Raw genomic sequence first — 6000 nt, 5'->3', positions numbered from 1 at the left:
GCCGCCGCCGCTAGTTCCTGGAAAAGCCTGGTGCCGCATTCCACGTTTTATGCGTTCATTATCAATCGATTTTTAATGGGCATCGTAAAACACTTCTCTATTTCGGGTTCGAGATCGCTGCCAACGCTGCCGAGTTGCCTTACTTCGGTAGCAACTCTGTCGGTGGCTAGGCCGGTCGTTAAACGAGAGATGAATATTTGTCATAAAACTCACCAGATCAGCAACTAGGATCACCGGCCCTAGGGTCGGTCGGCTCCTTTCGGGCATTCAGTTGCGGCATTCGACGATCGCCACTAAAATTGATTCCAATTTAAATATTATTTCGAACGCATCGCATCGAGGGATTGTTCCCACTTGTAAACAGAAACTCTGGGATTGTTAGATCACTTTAGAACTGGGACGGATCAACCTGACCGGGACGTCCCACGAAGTTTGAGGGACCGACCGATCGACCGAACTGCGCCGAACTCCGAAGCTTGATAGATTCGTTCACTTTCTGGCTATAAATTATCACGTATCTCAATTAAGATTTGGCGTTCCCGACATCAAACGCTGCAGTATCGCGCTGGGGCCTGAATCCTGATCGCGGGGCCACAGTTTGGAGTCGCTAATGGCACCACATAAACCATTTCTCCGTCCCCAGTCCGAACTGAACCGAACCGAATATCGCATTTCATTGCGCGGGCATTGAGTGGTCTGACTGGACCAGGAGGACCTCTTCCAATATCGACACCCATCACGGGCCGAACGAGAGTACGGCACACGCGAAGAGAAAGTCGAAGTCGTCGTTTTATGGGACGCTTCTTAGAATGCCCTCCCCAAAAGTAACACTGCGCACGCTAATCCACTTCCAGCGAAAACCGATAGCGGTGGCTTGACAGTTTTATGTCTTTCGTCAATCAGTAATTACCCTTTAACCCGGTGTGCGGCCGCGGCTGCCATCATTATCATCCGTCAATCTGTCTCCCGGGTCTCTCGGCGGCGGCGGTCGCGATCGCTTCCATCTTGAATTTTTTCAGGCAATGAACAATTCAGTCCCCATGGCCCCGTGGGCCGCTTCTTCGCCGCTGCCGGGAATGACGTATGATGATAAAATTAACGCCACCACCACCACCACCACCACCACCAGACTGCGGTTGGGATTGGTTGCCCAATCCTGCGCATGTGAGGCGCTGAAAGCCGAACGACGCCATCAGGAAACCACCTTTCGGAGTCGTCGAAATACGGCAGCCCATGGCGGGCGCATATCTCGCAACCGCGCGCCGAACTGATAAAATAAACGCCCAACCTAGTTGATGTGACATCTCGCACCGGTCGTCGTCACCGAACCCGAAACAAACATACGACGACGACGACCGAGGAGCCCCAAAAAAAGTCCAACGAAAATCGGTTAACATCAATCCAGTCGACATGCTAAATGCAAGACAAATTAGGTTTTATTTGAAATTCAAATCCGTTGGGCGAAGCGAAGGGGCCGTTGGGCGAGCGAATCTTGCGGCCAAATTTATCATCTTTTAGATCGCCATTTTTTTCCACGGCCTCCCAATTCCTCCCTCCACGCCCGCTCGCCCCTAATCCCACCACAGTCCCGACCACCGTCCGCCGGAATGGACAAATAAATAAACGCTGATAAAGAAAAACGATACCAGGACACCAGGGACCGAAGACGGGTTAGAGAAGGGGAGACTTACGCACGCATACGTCTTGCGTAGCGTCTTCGCGCGACGAGAGCAGACGAAAATGGCCAAACGCGTTCGGATGAGAGACCCCCAACAAAAAAAAAAAACGTAACGCAACCAAATAAAACAAACGGACCAAGATTCGCGCCTTCACGCAACGGACGGATGATGTTTGCGTGATGCTTTCGGGTTCCTCCTTTTTGGGGCTGTGGGGTGCTTGTATTGTTTTCATAGCCGGGCCCCGGGTGTTGTGTTGTTGTTATTTTCGGTTCACACCTCCGGGTTCGGTCGATCGCGTCGAATCTATGGCAGGCGAAGATGCCAACCGGAGTCAGAATTGGTCGATCACCCGGGTTGACCGGTTGACGGGTTCGGTTGACAAATGGTACAAACCAGAGGCCATCAATCAATCCGGATCCGCACTGAAAATGGCCTCCGGATCGGGCGATCGGTTGCCGGGGGCCAGGATCGTACGCTTGTTGGCAGAAGTCGTTTATTGATTCGTTATGCTTTTCGAGTTTGGCCGGCGTCTGCTTTTTCAACACCCTGAGCTAAGGACACACACTGGTGACATTTGTAGATATCAGCCGAAGCCGAAGTTTTAGCCGGCTTCAGTGACATTGAACTGATAGGCCGTGGTGACATTTATAAGACGGTGGGGGGACATGGGGACATAGGGACACCTAACGGACTGGCGCAAGATGGCTGCGTTTGTGGTGCAGGACGACCCAAGACTGTTCCTAATGATTAGGTGATATGGATGAAATTCAAAAATTTATTTAAGATGTTTCGGTAACTGTATGATGCTTATAGAACCTTTGGTCCTTGATGGCGAACAACTCTAGTACTCGATTTTTGCAACCTTCTATTGTTCCCAATTCCTCTTGAATCTCTCTTGATAAATTCAGAAAGTTTTGTAGATTTGCATGAAGAAGGTGGTGATCGGTCGGTGCCAGGTCCGGACTGTAAGCTCGATGCAGTAAAACTTTCCAACCAAGCTCCCTGAATGTCTGGCGAATCGCTACAAACGCGTTTGGCTTTTCGTTGTCTGGTCGCGTTTGTCTGGTTGATCGCTAACTTCAAATGGTCCAGTTGTTAACAATAGAGATGTGAAATTAATGTTTGTCCATACGGAAGCGACTCTTGACAAATGATTCCTTTCAAGTCCGACCTTATGTATGTTGTAGATGATTAGATCCAGTAGATGCTTCCCGTTAGCCGTTAGTGTTGATTTGTGGTAACCATTTGAGCCTGGTTTGGCCACGCTTTGAATACGATCGTTTTTGCACAATATTCTGGATTTTTGATCCAGTCACCAGCCCATTTAAGAAATGGATTTATTTCATTCCGTTTGACCAACGCTTCACAGAAGGAAATTCCATCCACAATGGTTTTTGGGTGTTAATTGACGTGCGTTTAAAACTGTCCCTAGGTTAATCTTTAGTTCCTGGGCGATGCTACGCCTACTAACGTACCGATCAATTTCTACAGGATGTTTTATTAACGATGCACTTTTTCATTTGATTATTAAAAAACCGGCTGAATATTTTTTAATGGTTGATCATTTATTTGAAAGGCTTATTGCTTTCATTTTTTTTGTGAAAAACAATCCTGGTAAAATGTTTACCATGATTGGCTTGGCATTAGCTCATTCGATCGACCTATTTTTGAGTACATCTTCGATTGTATCTGGTCCTATTTCGTCAATAGCAACTTGAATGTGGGTCTTTAGGTTGGCAATAGTTGCTGGTTTGTTCGCGTAACACAAATATCGATTGTGCCTGTCGCTGTGTGGCACGTAGCGCCGTCCTGTTGAATTCAAATGCAGTACAAGTTCTTAGCTTCAATTTCGCTGAAAAACCAAAATCAGCCAAAATCCGTACCAAACAGTCACCCGTGGTGGGTGCATTGGTTTCTGTTGCACGATGAATGGATTTTCCGAACAACAATACTGCTTATTAACATAGCCATCGGGAGGGAAATGAGCTTCAATGAAATCTGCTTTTGACGAAAGATTTGGCGATCTACACCTTTGGAAATAAATTTTTCATATTTTCCAATTTTCTGCAACCAAAATTATATTTTTATACATAAATGTCATGAATGAAACTAATGAATGAATTCTAACAAATATTCAACCATTGAAAAATATTCAGCATTTTTTTTATAACTAAATGAAAAAGTGCATCGTTAATGCAACACCCTGTATTATTTGATTTTATCGACATTTTCTAGGACACCAAAATTGCACATAATTAACTGTTACAGTATCGGAAAAATGTCGCTGTATGTGAAATGTCACCTAAACATCGAGCATAAGTTTGAAAGTGTCTGATCGATCCTTACACGTGGTATCGATCACTGCCGAGCTAAGCCTCGATCGAGAAATCAATACTCTCTCTGTTTTCCCCAATATTTTGTCACGTTTAAAAAGACAGTCGGTTAGTTATTCGTGGGTCATGTTATTAATGGCATGACGAAAAAAACCGATAATATTTTATGCTTCCCCGAAGGGCGGAGCGCAACTTTTGCGAATCACGATGCGCATTTGCGCACTTGCGTTTCCCATGGCCCGGGCCATTGACCTTCCATGCAAACTGCGCGAATTCGAACGCGAAGGTAATTACTGCATCAAAGTGCAGCCCAGTGCCGATGCACCGTGTGACGTGGACCGGACCGCAGGGACAAAGAGTCATATAATCTGCCATGCAAGTCTAATGCGGAACACTTTTGACAGGAAGCTGAGACAGCCACGCGTGCGGACGGACGGTCGCGGCCAGCAGATTCTTGGCGGTCATAAAAACAAGTGAATAAATCATTTATCATTAAACACGCGACGCAAAAGTCGCTTAACAATGTACCGCGCACTGCCGCGCGCGCGGGAATCGAGCATAGCGACCATAGAACCTGGCCCCTGGCTCTCGGGGTGGCCGAAAGTTCAACGTTCTCCCGGTGGGGTCTCCGAGCGGTCTAGAATCCGCCGGGGACCGGATACCGCTGCAAACGGCGCCAATGTTTGGAAACTCTCACGGAAGACCTTAGGACCCTGGGCAGATTTTGTGCACAATGCGTCGCCCCGGAACGCCAATTTTTTCTCCCTTCTCGTGGTAATCTCAGGCGGTGCATAATGAGGAACTGCGGTCTCTCAAGAAATCTCAATCTCCCCGAGACCCGAGTGGCCCGCGAAAAAAAGCCCTTTGTTTTAGGCACCGAATGCCACCGTGCTTTGTGGCGGTGCATTTTTGCATAGCACCCCGGTTGAGTCCAGTCCGGTCGGACTGCGAGATGGACTGCCACCGTCTTTCGCGAAACAATGGCCGGGTCCAACAACGGTTAAGAAGCTAATTAAAAGGTACCTCAACACCGGTGGGCCAGGCGTTGATAACGGGCGGAGAGTATGGTAAATGTTTGTTTCCCTATCTCTTTAATTAACACACCGTGGCTGACTTCGTGGCAAGGTTATTTCGCGCATATCGTGTGTCGGTGGCTCGCCAATGCCAGTGGACGCTAATACAAATGAAAGCAACTTAGATATTGCCTTACACGAGATTGATCGGGCTGCAACATTTAAGGTGGTTTGCAGGGGCTGCTGATTGTCTCTTAAGGACCAGGTGCACCTAATGCGTTGACGGAGACACAGAGTATCCAAGGTGCAAAACACGCCAATAATAGTGCATAATAAAAGTGAGTAATAGAAATGTATGGAGGTTGAGGTTTTGGACACATTTTTAGCGTGTTACGATTTATGCCACGAGCATTTATGTCTTATTGCTTCCCTTAGAAGTTTCCGTAACAACTCGTTTTCTGGGACTCATCCCGTTGAGGTAGCAATCGGATCAGCACAAATTTGCAACTAATAATTAATCTTACAAAAAGGTGTTCAATTGATAGCGATAGTTGAATTGGAGTAATTGGAAGGTCAGAATTCCACAGTAGCACCTAATAAGACACAGTGGCTATCGAAAAGAAGTTTAAAACAACATAATTATAGATTTATAAATATTATATATGAGGATGATAAATTAACTTTAGTCAACCTAAAGCCACAGAAAAACGTTATAAAATATATGGAAATGATATTTGAGGAACCTTCACTAACCAGACTTGATCTTTCATGAGTGATCTTTCTCCCTCATGAACTTTAAATTAAACTTTTGAGTCACAACAACAGGGAAAGACCACTAACTTGTAAGTTTGATGGAACCGACGCATCTTTCAATGAAGCAATTCACTCTTTCTTTAAGTAAACTTTATGGACCATTCATGATCCACATGTCGTACCAACAATTCATCAGTCCAGAGCACGTTGTACGTTGAAAAA

Source organism: Anopheles bellator, chromosome 1 (genome assembly GCF_943735745.2).
Source record: "Anopheles bellator chromosome 1, idAnoBellAS_SP24_06.2, whole genome shotgun sequence".
Classification (NCBI taxonomy): Eukaryota; Metazoa; Arthropoda; class Insecta; order Diptera; family Culicidae; genus Anopheles; species Anopheles bellator.
This window is presented reverse-complemented; position numbering follows the sequence as displayed.